This window comes from Antechinus flavipes, chromosome 1 (assembly GCF_016432865.1).
Source record: "Antechinus flavipes isolate AdamAnt ecotype Samford, QLD, Australia chromosome 1, AdamAnt_v2, whole genome shotgun sequence".
NCBI classification, from domain to species: Eukaryota; Metazoa; Chordata; class Mammalia; order Dasyuromorphia; family Dasyuridae; genus Antechinus; species Antechinus flavipes.
The window spans coordinates 124,163,002-124,179,867 of record NC_067398.1 but is presented as its reverse complement, the minus strand read 5'-3'; the positions used below and the strand labels follow the sequence as shown (position 1 = coordinate 124,179,867).

Genomic DNA, 16,866 nt, shown 5'->3' with positions numbered 1-16,866 from the left:
CAGAGTCAGAGACAGAGACAGACTCAGAAGGGACCCAGAGACACATTCATTCCATCTTTAGTCAGGCTCTAGATGGCTCTCCTGGGAGAGAATGAATTGGAGAACTATTAATCACCATGCTAAACTAGATAATCTTTGTCTCACCAATTCCACTGAATTAGCACCTTGTAAGAATCCTTGTTTTAAGTACAGAGTTCTGGCCCATAACATCTCCTGCTTTCTTTTGTTTTAGAACATAGGTGGTGGTGCCCTCCCTGACTTCTCAGGAAGGTGAGAACCCCAAAAGAAGGTGATCATGCTTTCCCTGACTCCTCAAAAAAAAGGATGAAAACACAAAAAAAGGAGGTGATCACCCCCTCCCTGACGTCTCAGGAAAGAAGATGAAAACCAAAGGCAAATGGGGAATCAAACTAGATTAGCAGGTTTCTGAAGGGTCTCACTTGAAACAGATATACATGTTTCCATCAACATGGGAGGTATTACAAACAAACAACATGAATCAACATGAGGAATTATACATGTCCATAAGTTCTAGAAATAGTCCAAAACCAATCTATTGTCCATTATTTCATCTATCTGGGAATCCAATGATTCCTGCAAGTTTTGAAGTCCTGCAATAGTCTTATCAACAATTTTTCATCTCAGGGAATCCAATGCTACTTGCACTGGACACTAACCTTCTGTTGGGTTAAAAAGCCTGTATTCTGCCCAATTGTAATCCCTTTCTCCCATCTGATTGCTTTTTGGCTGACTGATCAATTCAGAGTATTGAACTTCTAAAGATTCTCTGGGTGTAAACTCAGCTGCCATCATGCCCACCTGTTTTTTGTTTGGAATCTTGGAACTGGTCCCCACCTCTCATTTCCCTGGATCAATCTACATTCTGAGGCCCAATGGAAGCCCTTATTGCATTTTGAACATAGGGTTTTGGGTCTTCTCTTACCCTGTCCTCTCACTATCTCTTTGCCTACATTGAGCTTTCAGATGCCCTAGTTTACCACACTGAAAGCACTGATGAGTCTCTCTGGAAGTCCCTTGCCAAGAGGGACCCTGTCTTCCCATGTTCTGCATCATAGCCTGGGTATAAAAGATATTTGTGCCTACTGTGGCACAGCATCTTATGATCTTCTGTAAAGGAGCATCTTTGTGTAGTCCCCATATAATTCTTCTATAAATCTCATTAGCATTTTCTTTAGCAAGTGGTTTGATCATTATTCCTGTAGGTGCATTCTCACCAATAGTTCATCTGACAGCTGCCTGTAGACATCCCACAAAATCAGCAAAAAGTTCATTTAGAACTTGCTCTATTTTCGTGAAGGCTTCCCCGCCTTCTTTTCCTGGGAAGGACTCCCATGCTTTGATAGCAGCAGAAGCAATTTGCTCATAGGTTATCAAAGGGTAATTAATCTGTACTGAAGTGTCTCCATACTGACCTTTACCTGCTAGTTGGTCAAAGGTGATTTGTATATTAACTCCAGTTTTCCTGTTTCATTGGGCCTGTATCCTACATAGTTCACTATTCTCCGAAAGCCACAACAAGTTTTGTCCAGGTTCTAAACATAGATTTCCAATCTCTAGGGGTAAAATTTCATAAGTTAAATTCTCTGATACTATCCTAACATAAGATAATGTAGCCCCATAAAGAATGCAAACCTTTTTTTAAATCTTTGATAGTTTTCAGATCAAAAGAAATATATCTTCTTCTGGATTGACCTGAATAATCAAATTCCTCAATAAAAGAGTATGCATTTATTTGTAAATCAGATATATCCTGTCCTTTTTTAACTTTACCTAGTGCATTTTGTAATTGTGTCATAGGCTGCTTCATAGGTGGTACTAATTGTGTTACTGTCCCTTCCTCTCCTCCTTCTCCCTTCACCCATGAAGAGTTAATTGAGGGGGGTAGATCAGGGGTTGGGGAATGCCCTAATGGCTCCTGCTGTGAAGCATCACATTCCTTAATTTCATCAGAATTGTACTTAACTCCTGTCTTGTCTAATTCTTCATCTTTTTCACATAGTTTGTCAGTATCCTCCCCGTCCTGTACTTTCTTCTTTTTCCTTATTCTATAATTTATATAATGTCCTAAAGCCAATTGTATTAAATTATATGTATAAAGCGTTTCTTTAGGAATTGAGTCAAGGCCGTAATCATTGTTATATTCACATAGTTGCTTTCCTACTAATTTCTACTCATCTGGATGCAATTCTTTTTCCTTAGAGAACCAAGGAGATATGTGTTTTAATATTTAGAAGAGTTCAACAATCTGCATCCAAGTTACAATCAAATCTTGGTTTTTTATCAATCTAGCCATGCTTTCAACACATTTTCCTTGGGGTGGAAAAGGCTCCTTTCTAAACATTTGTCCCATTTCAGCTGAAACACTACTTTAGCCCTTAACAAAGTTTCCTTCTTATCTGTTTTTGTACTCACCCTAATTTCTGGGTCACAGATGTAGATCCTTAGCCCCACATTTGGATGCCAAAATGCAATGTTCTTATTTGGTTTTCTGGAGGTCTTAGAACAGCCTTCCTTTCAGCAGATTAATCACCATGAGAATAGCCAGGTATTGAAGTCCAAAAGTCTTTATCGTCTCCTTTGCCTGGTGCTCAGCTAACTTTCTCATGGTCTTCAGACAGAACTTGGTTTCAGTGGAAAAAATGCAGGAGGATAGGCCACCACAATGGTGTGCTTCAGCCTCCAACCATCATAAAGAAGAACAATAGAATGAATCTGTCTCTGCTTCCCTTGGCTGAGTTTATCTCAACTTATATGCTCTTCACTGAGTATAAACCAATCATTATATCACTAGGAAACCATTATTTGTTGTAAGATTAAATCAATCATACTGAACTTGGAAAACTATATTAAGTACTAAGTACATGTACCAAACTAGAGAACTATTAATCACTATGCTAAACTAGATAACTATTGTCTCATCAATTCCCATGAATTAGCACCTTGTAAGAATGCTTGTTTTAAGTACAGAGTTCTGGCCCATAAAGTAGAGGCAAACACAGACAAGTTGCTTAGTCTTTCTGAATCTCTATTCCATAGGACCATGGACCTTCCATTGGATGAAACTTAGTGGTCATCTAGTCTAATGATATTAAACTGAAATAGAAGAGAGAGCCAATAAAACCATATAAAAGGATCTATAAGGACCATATATTGACTTAAGTCAGCACAAAATAACATTATCTATGTTTTTTTTTAATTTTGTTAAATATTTCCCAATTATAATTTAATTTTGTTCAAGCCATACTGGATAGTGTTGCAGGTCACAAGCAGTCTTAGGGCCAGGTGTCTGACACAATGCAATTCCTTCATTTTCCTCCTGAAATTGAAACCTAAAAGGGTGATGTGACTTGTATCCTTATTACCTCTATGGTCAAATGTAAACTTTATTTTGTTCTTTATGGCTTTTTGCAATTTGTTTCCAACTTGTCCTTCCAGTCTTATTAAACTTTAATACCTGTCCTTCACATACTATAATCTAGCCAAATTTCCTTTTTCCCTCCATAATTGCTTTACATACAATATTCTACCTCTATGTCCTATCTTATAATGAAGGTCAGCCTTATCTACACTTCTTAGATTGCCCAGCTCCCTTTAAAATTCAGCTCAAGTCCCTAACATAGAGAAAATGCTTAATAAATACTTATTGATTGATGGATTGATCAAGATCATGTACTCATTAAGTGACAGGCCTGAGTTTAGTGAATGTAGACTCTGCAACTCCAATGCTGTTATGCTCTTTGCACTAAGCTACATTGTTCCCCAACCTCTTCATTAGTAAACATTATTAAGCCATTATTCAGTGCCTACTATGTGCCACTGTACTGTGTTAAGTGCTAAATGAAAATACCATTCAATCAGCCAGTATTTAGTAAGTTCCTACTTTGTGCAAGGCACTGAGACACAGGACAAAAATGAAAATATTTCTGTCCTCAAAGAGTTTATTATCTATTTGAAGATAATGCTAGAATTTTCTAGTTCACAAGATCATTTATAGAATTGAAAGTACCATGTGGGTATGAATTATTATTATGTATAACTATATGACGAACATTTCAAAGAAAAGTTAGAGAGACAAATTTAAGCTTGGCAAAAGAAAATAGTTCCTAATAATTAGAACTGTTTAAATATAGAGTTGGCTGCTTCAATAAACAAGCAGTGGATTTTTTATCACTGGAACCTGTGATAGACCTGTCACTATAAATATTTTTGTTGCTTAGTTATTTCAGGCATTTCTGACTCTGTGATTCCATATAGAGGTTTCTTGGCAAAAATATTTCAGTGGTTTGCCATTTCTTTCTTCAACTACACATATAGTATTAATATGTATAATCATAGTATTAATTTTATAAATTGTCCATTCAACTGCAAATCAAAATCAAATGGATCCAGGATTAGAAATCAGTTCCTCTGACTCCAAATCCAGTGTTCTTTCCCCTACATCAATAACTAGATCATAATAAAATCAGTGGAAACATCCCAATTTATTCTCATGGGCATAAACACACAAACAATGAGGATAATGATGTCCCTTTGCCAGTCAATTCAAATGTAATAATATATTCCATTTAAAAAACATAAATTATATTGGGTTTTGTGTCATCATAAAAAAATGGTTGATTGGTTTGTTTAATAATTCATTACAAATTTAATATTAAAATCCAATTTGACTTCTCTTGTAATTACTTATGTTTCCATAAATAATTTTCAATGGACAAAATGTTCTATTAACTTTTTGATTGCCCTTATATCTCCATCAGGACATCGTTCCTTCATTCCCAATCACTTTTCCTCTACTATGATCAAACCAAGGACTCTGGTCCTTCTGACCCTGCTGTTTTTATTGTGCATCATTCTAGGAAGGTTTTCAAAGATTTTCTTATTTAATTCTTCTATCTTATGTCATAATATAAATTTACATTATTGTGCTATGTTTTCTTTAACCATTTTCTTCTTACCAGAAATTTTACAAAATTCCTTTGTTTTAAAAAAAATTCAGACAACTTTTTTTTTCTTTTTGCTCTTGCTTTTGCTTTATTCATTTTGTCACCTAGCTGCCCTATTCCTCAATAAATTCTGTGTTTGGAATATATTGCAAGAGCAATGAATAAAGCATTGGACTTAGAATCATCTTCAAGAGTTTGAATACAGCTTCAATCATCTGAAGGAGTTGCAAAGCAGCCTTTACTGATACAGTTTGCTTCTGGACTGAGAATGAAATAAATTGGATGCAGTGGAAAGAGGAGAGAAATCAGACAATGCAACTGTCTCTCAGGAGAGAGGTGAAAGAACAGCAACTTCCTCTCAATCTCCTTGTATAATCATCATCATTATCATCATCATCATCATCATCATCATTTCACATGCTACAGATCTGAGTTAGACCTCCAGCAGTCACTAGCAGGTACCCGTGTCACAACATTTGCAATCATTTAGTTTGTCCTGACATCACAAAACCTAAGTATTCTTCAGCCTGTCTTCTCATTGACCTGATTTCAATAGTCTTCAAAAATAGAGCTGCAAACGAGCATAAAACTACATTGGAATTTATGTTGGAAGTTAAATCTTTCCCTTTAAGTCCAACAGCAGAATTAATTCAAGGTACAAATAATACTCTCACCTTCCTCTAGATACCTACCCATTGCCCTAAAATCTGTCAAGTTATTCTGCATCAAATCTTTCTTCATTTTACTTCCCCATTCTTTATCATCAAACCAGGTTAACGATCATAGAGGTGTCTATGTGTCAAGCCCTGTGCAAAGTAGTAAGAAACTAATAAATGAAAATAACTCTTTCTTCAGAGAGTATATATATTCTACTTTCTGTCATTTTCTTTATATTGTCTATTTCAACACATTCTCCATGCTGCCATATTCTCTCTCTAAAAATTCTTAGTCCACATCATTGTGTTATTTTATGCCTAGCCTTCTAAGTGCACTAAGTAGGTGGGAATGTTGGCAGTAAAAGAGAAGATGAGAAGGGGATTTCTAAACAATACCAAAAAGCTTTAGGAAAATTCCATTTTTGATGGCAATTCAGTAAATAATTGTCTTTCCACATGGAGAAATACCAATTCATTGGCTGTTATTAAGTTCATAAGCAACTATGTTCCTGTCATTGTGCTAAGCACTGAAGGTACAAAGAAAAATAAAAATACTCCCTGCCTTCAAGCAGCTCACAGTCTAACAGAAGACACCAAATACAAACAACTATGCACAAATAGGATATATGCAGAATAAACTGAAGGTAGTCTCAAAAGAAAGACAATTTAGAAAGACTGGGAAGAGAGGGAGAAATTGCCAAAAAAAAAAAAAAAAAAAAATTGGTATGAGTCATGAAGGAAGCCAGGGATTCTAGGAGACAGTAATGAAGAAGAGAAGAATTCCAGACCTTGGAGAGAGCCAGGGAAAATGGAGAGTTGGGATAAGGATTGTCTTGTGTGATGAAGTGCAAGGAAGTCAACATCATTGGCTTGTAGAGTACATAGATGGAAGTAAGATGGAAAATTAAAAAGATATGAGGGTGCTAGGTTAAAAGCTAAATAGAATTTTATATTTGATCCCCATAGTGAAAGATAGTTACTATTCTTTACAAAATTAAAGACTGGAAATGTGGTCAGAATTTTTAGGAAGATCATTTTGCTAACTAAGTGGAAAATGAACTAGAATAGGGAGAAATTTAAGTCCAGCGGACCAAGCTATAGGTTATTGTAAAATATCACTTCCAGGTATGAGGTGATAAAGACCTCACCAGGGCAGTGGCAAAGAAAAGAAATATACATGAGAGACAGAGTTTTTACAAAGATACAATTGCCAGATTTTGGCAACATTTGGAAAGGAATCAAGGATGGGGTTGGGAAGCATGAGAGAGAATAAAGACCCTGAAATGACACCTAGTTTGTAGGCCTGGATGACTAGACAGATGTTCTTAACAGGAATAGGGAAATTATAAAGAGGGAAGGATTTGAGGGAAAGAAAATAAGCTCAGTTTTAGATATGTTGATTTAAAAATGTCTCTAGGACATTGAGTTTGAGATATGTAATTGATCCTTAGAGATGCAAGTCTATGAGTTAGGCGAGGGAGTGGGGTAGATAAACAGATCTGAGAATCATCAGCATAGAAATGATAATTGAATCCATGGAAGCTGATAAAAATCATCCAGCCATTAGTATTAAAGAAAAAGAGAAGCGTGTCCCTCACCACTTGAGAGACTCTTAAAGATATAACCTGGAGGAAGAGCCAATCAGATAGATGGGTGGAGAACCAGACAAGATCAGTGTTATAAAACCCAGGGAAAATGGAGCACCAAGGGAAAAGGGTGATCAACAATATCAGAGATATAGAAACATGAGGACTGAGAAAAGTACAGTAGATTTAGCAGTTAAGAAACCTAATAACTTTTCAAAGAATAGTTTCAGATGAGTGATGAGGTCAAAAGCTAAGCTGCAGTTAAGAAAGCAGTAAGATAATGGCTGGGGAAGGGGATAGAAAGAGGGAAAGAATTTGGAATCCCTCCAAATTTTAAAATAAGTGTCCAAAATAATCAATTTATAATTAGTGGTGTGATTTGATAAATTAATAATTATTTTTATTAAAATATGATGGTTAACGAAAAAATAAAATTTATTTTTAAAAAGAAAAGAGGAGAGAAAGTAGTAACACTATATATATGTATGTATATATTATATTAATGCTTTGTTATATATTATTATGTGATATGTTGTGAAATGTATTTATTATATCATACTATATATGCAATATGCTATATTACATTGTATCATATATCACATATAATATTGTGTTATACTATATATTATATTATATTATGTCATATTGTTTGGTATTATTTTATAACATTATATTATCTATACATGAGAGGTGGGATACTACTGATGATAAGTATTAGGGACTCTACCTGTGCTAATGTTCCATTAGTTGCTAAATCTGGGACTCTAAGTCACCTCTTCTCTACTTCTTCATATTTAAAGTGAGAGAGTAGATGATCTCTGCTCTCCACTTCAATTCTAAATTTATGAGCCAATCATCCCATCCTACTCTACTACTTATCTCTCTCCACCATAAAATCATCTCTGATTGTTTAAAGTTCAAAGTCAGAGGAGCCCAAGCAAGCTCTGGCAGGTTCTATTCACAGTTGGAGTCTTGATCTGACAATGACTTCTGTGTCCTGTCACCTGAGGATCAGCCTTATTAAAGTTTGGAAAGGCTCATGATCCAATAGTTAATGACCAGAGGCTGATCTTTTTTTTTTTTTTAACCACAATTACTCATGAAGATTTTCTGTGTATATATATGGTACTGCTGTGAGTCAGACTGGTGCAAGGGATACTCACAATAGCACCATTTAGAAACATAGGTAGGCAGCATGGTGTCATAGAGCACAGGAAGATCTGAATTCCAATCCTGCTTCAAATACTTATTGGATGTGTGTCACTGGGCAAGTGATTTAACTCCTCAATCCCTCAATTAGTATAATAGTAGCTCATTCTGCACAGAATTGTTGTGAGGAACAAATGAAAGATATTGTATAAAACACTGTACAAATTTAAAGTACTATATAAATGCTATTTATGATTATCTTTCAAAATCTAAATAATTATGCCAGGACATTTAAACAATCCAAGAAAGCCATTATTTTTTTTTTTAATCCAAAAGAATGTGCTATATATATGAACACTCTCTGTCTGCCCCTAACCCCCTGAGAAGTTTTGAACAGCGGGTATTCTTAATTTCCTTCAAAAATGAATACTTCTGTCATACAGCTGTGAGCCTTGAAAACAGCTGCTCTGTTTCTGTAAGAGGTGGCTCCATTTTGGAAGAGGATGAAACAAATCATATGTCCAAAGTGTATCACACTGAGATACTCTAAATGGAGAGGATCTGTAAATATCAAAATCAGCAAAAAGCTTTGATTTTATTATGTTTCCGAGTTAAATAAATATTACATATGTACAACACACTTCCCTGAATTCACAAATACTTTAGAAGCCAGAATGAGCTGTTCTTACTGGGACATTTGAAGTAGAGGCAAGAGGACATCTTGAGTTTTGTCAGAATTAATTTAGTTTTGCCTCAATGTCTGTACTTGCATGGAAAAAGAAAACATGATATAAAGCAGTAGAGAAAAAAAGTCAATTATTTTGATATTGTCAGAGTAATAATAGCTAACTTTTATACAGTGTTTTATACAAAGTTCACAAAATCTATTATATCCACTATCTCATTTGAGCCTCACAATAAGTGCGATAGAAATTATTATTCCCATTTTGCAGTTGAGAAAAGTGAATCTCAGCAAAGTTAAGTGAGTTGTCCAGAGTTACTCAATATATGAGGACAAGATTTCAGTGGCAGGTTTTCCTGACTCCAAGTCCATCTTTTTATCTACTACATCACAGGGACTCTTTTCACATAAAATTTGGATGAATTGATTGAGTTTTTCATTTTTAAATTAGTCATGTTGGTAATGTAGAGGTATAACCAATGGCCTATTGCTCTCCATTTTGTCCATGTAACTTCAAGAGTTGTGAAGTATGAACAGATTAGCCCATAGAGTAAATCTAGAAGAAAAAAAATCCCCCATCTCTGCTATTCCTAACAATTACAAGGGGGGAAAAATGAAATAAGTGGAAAAGAAAAGGGACATTTGAAAACTATCTTTCTCTCTACTGAGCAATTTGTTTCCTAAGTTTCTGTGGCTCTGCTGATATTCTTCAGGAAACTCGGTGATGTCATTTCCTCTCAATTGGCCAGTTACATAAATGCTGGAAAGGAGCCAAGTCAAACAGCCCTCAAACAGATGGCTGTGTGTGTAAATGCCAGAAAGTGAGAACAGCCACTTGCAGTTAAAAAAAAAAAAATTACCCCACACATGGTATAATGTTTATTTTACAACCTCTCTTATGGACTTAGGTGGGTCATTCTTGTCATTTTTCCAGACAGAAATCCCAGAGGAAGCAATTGTAAAATGCCAAAAAGGGAAAAATTCAGTGGAGATATGAAAATAAAGTAACTTCAGCAGAAGAAAACACAGTGGCTTTGTAGATATAAACATATTCCTACGAAGTCATCCAAAGCACTGGTATTTGGATACTGCATGAATGGGGTTGGGACACAGGGAGATCAAACCAGGCTAAAATTTCAAGGAGGGGGAAGGATTTACTGTAGAGAAACCAAATTCATCTGCAAACCTTGAAGTTTAAAATTGAATTGCTCAAACAAAGAGGCCCACTTTACAGGTTTACTTTGAATCCATCAAAAGCAAATCTAAATTTAGCATAAGGGAGCTCTTCATTGACTGACCTATATATCTTTTAGTTCCAAGTACATATTGGTGCAATCAAGAAAAGTTTACACTTCTAAAGCTGGGAGGAATTTCAATTATGCATAATAAAACATAGCAGAGAACTTTGGGCTTTTTCTTCTTCAGGAACTAAATTCTCCAGCCTGCCTGCTGCAACTGATAATGACAATTCATCCTCATAGCTAATAGGCAAAATAGAAGCCAGGCATCCTATTGGTTAATAGGATGAGCTACTTTTAAAATGTTGCTTCAAAGGATGGTAAGTTGATTTTTTTCCCCATAAATCCCTTCAATTAGAGTCTTTTTATGAACCAGTATTTCACAGATATGGCAGCATGCCAGTGTTAAGCTATTTCTGACCCTCTCCTCCTTTTCCCTTTTGATACAATAGAAATCTGCAGAGAGAAGATAGAAATTCATGGAGGACTTACAATTTCTCCATTTGTTTCTCTCTTCTCTGTGGCAATCATCTCACATTTTTAAGAAGACAAGCGAACCCACTTCCTTCTTCTTCACCACCGAGAGCCCCCAAATATACAAAATCATCAGCTCAACTGCCTTCTAATTCCTAGTTGCCTTGTTGATCCTAGTTACCATTCAGGAATCAATATTTAATTGATTCAATCCCAGATAATTTCTAAAATGGATCAAACATATAACCTATCTAAGGCCTAAAATCAAATATTACTCTTTTTCCTTCTATTTTCTACAAAATTTGCTGAATGTTTTATTTCTAGATCACAAGTAGATATTCAGAACTCTGCTATTTTTCTTAAGGGTTCTGTGCTGGGTAGGTCAAGGAAGGACAATTTTAGAGACCCTGTTACCTTAAGGTAGGTTTGTGTCCTCAAATGTTTTTTATGCTTATCTTGGACCCTGCTGCCTGAACTCCACCAAACAGACTAATAAGTTCCATATGCCCATTTTTTTGAAGAACACATTTTCAAAGCAGCAAATGTTTTGACGGATTGGCTCACAGAGAGCCTGAATACTGTTATACACATCGTTTAACATTTCACAAGGCCCCCACTGTTAAATTCTGGGAATGGGGCCAGGGTGACCTACCTAATGCAGCACTGACTTACTTTAAAAAAACTGAGAATTCTTAAGCATTGTACTAGTCAAGAGCACATTTAGAACCTGAACACATCTTTATAGTTCCCAGTGTTTTCAATGTAAAAGACAACAAAACTGAATACTTTGGACAAAAGAATACAATGCTTTAATGTTTCATCTGAAGACATCTTTGAATCTGGTTCACAATGCTTGAGACCAGAAAAAAGCAGCAACAATAGAGGGCTAAGTATATGTTTTGGGATCTCGGTGGATTACAGACATCATCAACTCAAAATTTTAAAAATACCCTGTGTCCCTTGTGATTCAAAAGTTATCTCTTTTTGTAATATTTTCTTTTTTCTCATTTATCCAGATTGGCATACTAGTTTCAAATGAGATCACTCTGTAGCTTCAATCTAAAGGCATTTCTGTAGGCAACCACCAAAATCAATGGTTTTCCAGTCAATCCTTCTACTCTTTCCCCACCCCAACTTCCCCTTTCCCAACTGTCTTAAATGGCTAATCTCACACAATCTATCTGATCCATAGAGTCTCATCAACATGGCTCCATCTGGTGTTTATCATTGTCCAAGAATGTGCTACTTTAGGAAAATCTGATCCAGAGGTCTGAGATTATCAACCAGATCAATTTGAGAATGATTATTTAGATGAACAATGGACTGATTATTTCCTTACAGACCATTATCACTGAAAGAGGCAGAGAAAGGAAGGAGAAAGAGAGAAAAAAGACAAACAGAGAGGAAGTGAAACAGAGAGTGGAGAAAGAGAGCTGGAGTATGAAGAGTTAACTGCTACTAGTCCAAGATCTATTAAAACAGAGCCTTTCTGATGTTATTCTATAAAATAGTAGGAAAATAGGATTGGCTTTTAAAATTTTGGATTTCCCAAAAAAACTTTTCAGGAACACATATGATACTCAAAGTGAGACACACAATATAAGCTCACATAACATTTAATCTTAAGAGGTGGGGCCATTTGGGAACATGAAAGACAGTCAACATTCATAGTCTAACATCCTGTCATTGCTCTGGTCCAATTTCTCTTAAATTCCCCAGTCAGACTCTTCCAACTTTCCTTGGATTGGCTCATAGTCTCCTAGGAATTTTACTTCCCAAGAGATAATTCTGTTAAGATTTTCTTTACAGATATGTAAGACCTGGGTTCAAATCTAGATTCACGAATTAGTTGGTTAACCTTAGACAATTTGCTCTCTGCTTCAATTTTTCCATCCATAACGAAATGATTGGATGTAAAGTTTCATTTGGTCTTTTTAACTGAAAATATGTTCTTACGGTCTTATAATTTTTTGGCCTAGTCCAACTCAGAACATTTCAAAGATAAAATTCTGCATTGGTAGAATCCCAGACTTACCTCCATATGATATTTGCTAGGAGCTTCCTTGAAGAAATTCTAGTGAGATGTCATCAATGACACAGCAACCTTTCTTTTTCTTTCTTTTCCTCCTCTTCTTCCTCTTTCTCTTTTTCCTCTGAAATCCAGTACCTTTTCATTAAAAAATATTCTATGAAAGCTATTTTAAGTTACTGAGTAAATGTTGTTACTATAGAATTCCATTCATTAAAATTAGGGTAAGATTAACAGGTGAGCAAACCAAAAAACAAGAATTGTAAATTCAAAGGTTTAATCCAACATCTCATTTTGATTAAGAAAAAAAATGGTGTTTCTAAGACAAATAAATGTTCCAGAGTACTTCTCTATGGGAAAGATAAATAAATCACTTAGGCACTGTCTCATGCTCTGCTTCTTCCCTTTTACATTACCATAGTCCAAGCCACCATCACCTGGATTACTGTAACAACTTCCTAATTGATCTCCTTTCTTCAGTTCTCTCCTATCTCCACTTCATTCTCACATAGTTATCAAGGAGATTCTCTTAAAACATAAGCAAGAATAGGTCATTCTCCAACTCGATAAGTCACAGTAGCTTTCTCTTACCTCTGAGATAAAACACAAATTCTTCTGCTTGGTATGTAAACAAGCTACCTTTTTGAATTTATTATCCATTAGCTCCTTCACTCAATCTAAAGGCCAATAATATTGGTCCTCTTATTGTTCCTCACCCGTGTTATTCCATTTCCTATGTTTATGCCCTTGTATAATTGCCCAAAGTTAGAATGTACTACCTCCTTTTCTAGGTCTTAGAATCCCTAGTTTCTTCAAGGCTCAATCCAAGAATCCCTTTTTGCTTATCTCCCATTTCTAGAGCCTATATATCAAAATTATCTTACATTTACTTTGTATGTATTTTTTATAGACATGCACTTGTACAAATTGTTTCCCTCAATAAGAATGTAAGTTTTGAGAGTAGAAACTTCATCCTATAACCACCAAGCTCAGAATAAGAGCCTGGCCCATAATAGGTCCTTAATAAATGCTTGTGGTTGGATTGTTTGGTAGATATTTAACTTTTGAGCTGATTTGTCCTGGTCTTATATCCTGAGTAATTCAACCATATCTAGTATATCCTTATGTTTCATGAGCCACCATCGTTATCAATGTTCTCTTCTTCTACAAAGAGCTGTGCTATCAGGACAAGCTGGCAAATGTTCAACAATGTATGCAGGGTGCACTTTTAATTTTAATCTACATTACCATTTTCTCCACCACTTTCTTAAGTCTGGACTGTCTACAACATAGATTATACATACACATACTTGTATGTATATGTACATTTGAATATAAAATCCTGGTTTATAGTATTTGTCTACTTCCAAGGTATAAATGCTCACAATCATCTTTCACCAGTCTGTATGAGCTCTCTCCAGAATATATCTGTATGATATATATGTATATGAATATACATATGTATATATTTATATACACTTGTGTATATATGTGTGTGGGAATATTGTGCATATGTATGTATGCATACCTATGTGATAGACTGATAAAATTCCATAGACTCATAGATTTGTAGCTCAAAGGGACCTTAGACATGATCTATCAGGATGAAGATAGTAAGCCAGGGATAGGCTGTGACCCCAGGTCCTCATACTCTAAATCCAGAGTAGACTGCCTCAATAGTACTGGGAAGTTTACCTTAGCTAACATCAGTCACCAATATAACAATTGTTTCCATTTATATGCATTTATGTTCTGCCTCTTACAGCTATGTGATTTTGGACAAATAATATAATTTTCCTGGGTCTCAGTTTCCCCTACCATAAAATGAGTAGCTTAGACTAAATAATCTGTAAAGTTTATGCTGGAAACATATTAGTAGAATTGTGTCACACAAAATATAAAAAACCAACAGGTACATGGTGGAGGCAAATTTTCAAATATTTGACTTAGTTATTAGTTAAAACTGAGTGTTTAAGATAGGACTGGGACTGGCCTAGTAAATGACAAAACTCCCTCTACCAGAGGAAGTCAGCACTTTTTGGGCATCTTAGTCTTAAAAAGTTGCCTAGAGCAAGGCTTCAAACTCCAATAGAAACAGGCCAGTAGTTTTCAATATGATGTTATTTGTTGTATTTTTGTTTATTTGTTAAATATTTCTCAATTGCATTTTGATCTAATTTAGGTCACACAAGAGAGTATTGTGGGCTTTTTGCAACCAGTAAGCCATGTGTTTGAGACTTCTGGATTAGAGCATTGAAAAATTAAGTGACTCTCAAGTCATATAGCCAGTCTGTATGAGGCAAGGCTAGCGCTGTGGTCACCTTAGCTCCAAACTCAGCTTTCTTTTCACTATACCACACTGCTTCTTAGTATATATAACATGAAATTATACAATCTGTAGTTTTGGAGCTAAAACAAATGAACAAAAACCTTAAGACTCAATCTTCCAATCCAATCTCTATAGATAAAGAAAACTAAGGCTCAGAGAAGTGGTGATATGCTCACTGTTATGCAGTTGAATACTGGCAATGTTTGTTCATTGAATAGTTCATTCATTCAGACAAAAACTAGAACTAGTGTTAGATCTAACTGGTGTTAGATTCTTGGAATGGAGTAAATTAAAAGAAGAATAAGATCCAATCTATGTTATCAAGTAGTTTATTGCCTAAAAGAGAATAGACAACAGCTCTAGGTTCCTGAATCCTAGCCCCATGGTCTCTCAACACACACACACACACACACACACACACACACACACACACGTCATTCAAACTATATTATTGAATTTGGGGGGATTTTTTTAGACAACTAGATTCTTGTTGAAACTAGAAGGGAAAGTAAATTTAGGCCCTCATCCAGTCACTGCTATTCAAATACAATAAAAATATTAATTTTGCTTTTACAGTCACGAGAAGGGGTAAAATAATTCTCATCCTGCAACTCTGGTCTCACAATCAATGTACATTCACATTCCTGGAGTTCTGAAACAAAGAAGAAAACTCTTCTTATCAATGTATCTCAGTTCACTCAGAGCAGTACTCCTTCTCATGTCCCAATCACAGGGAGTGGGTGACTAGTGCTTAATACAAGGATTATTCTGTTTTGTTTTTTTCATTTTTTTTTTAAAGAAACAGAATTTAAAAAAAAAAAAACAGAAAAGGAATACAAAATAAAAAAATAAAAGAGAACATTTTCATGTGCCTCACAGAACATCAGGGAGGATTCAAAATATGTAACAACAAATACCAATTCAAGCAAAATGTGTATACACACACACACACACACACACACACGTATGTATTTCTTCTACATATATATGTATATACATATACATATATATGTAGAAGAAATTATATGTATGAGTGTCCATCTTTTCTTTACTTCCTTGTATATTTTGTCTTTTGGATGTTTTTACTTTATTCTTTTTTCCCCCTTTCATCTCCCATCCCCCCATGTTAGAATCCTTACAAGCTGTTAAGTCATTAGAATTGATAGAGATAATAATTATCTAATTTAGCCTGGTTCAGTATGATTGGTCTGATCCTACGAGGAGATGTTATGGGCCAGAACTTGAAACAAGGTACTAAGTGGAACTGATAGAAACAATGCTTGTGTTTTTAGAGAGCATTAAAAGAAGCTCCCAGGGCCAAAGAACACTCTGGGACAGACACAGAGCACTCTGGGAGATTAAGAGCCAGAAGCCCTCTCTCCGAGGCAAGTCAGGTTCATACCAACTTTCACCTTGGTGCTGGCTGGAGACATTTGGAAGAAGAGAGGCTGAAGAAAGCAGAGGCAGAAGTGAAGGACAAAGCTGCAAAAGCTCTTAGAACCAAGGAGAGAGAGAGGCTTCTAAGAAGCTAACTGGGCTTGGAAAGAGATAAGAAATAAACATTTGGATTTTATCAGCTGGCTGTATTTGAGGTGATTATTACTTGGAAATGGAAACTAAGGCTGCCTCCAGAAAACCTCCCCAAGAAACCTGCTTAGAGAGAACCATCATATTTTAAAGAAGAGAACACCACACCCCCAAGCAGTTTATAGTTAAGAAAGGTTATGTTCTTATATATATGTAGATATATACATACACA

The 16,866-nt window shown here is 35.5% G+C and overlaps 1 long non-coding RNA gene across 4 annotated transcripts in view; it reads right to left on the bottom strand.

Moving 5' to 3' along the window:
- Window positions 1-16,866, bottom strand: part of LOC127556804 (uncharacterized) — a 70,776-nt gene that overhangs the window by 16,567 nt on the left and 37,343 nt on the right. For 3 of the 4 annotated variants that reach the window (XR_007952514.1, XR_007952513.1, XR_007952510.1), the window contains exon 3: window positions 12,785-12,916. This is a non-coding gene — a long non-coding RNA (uncharacterized LOC127556804). The remainder of the gene's footprint in view (window positions 1-12,784; window positions 12,917-16,866) is intronic. The other variant, XR_007952512.1, reaches the window with a different exon arrangement.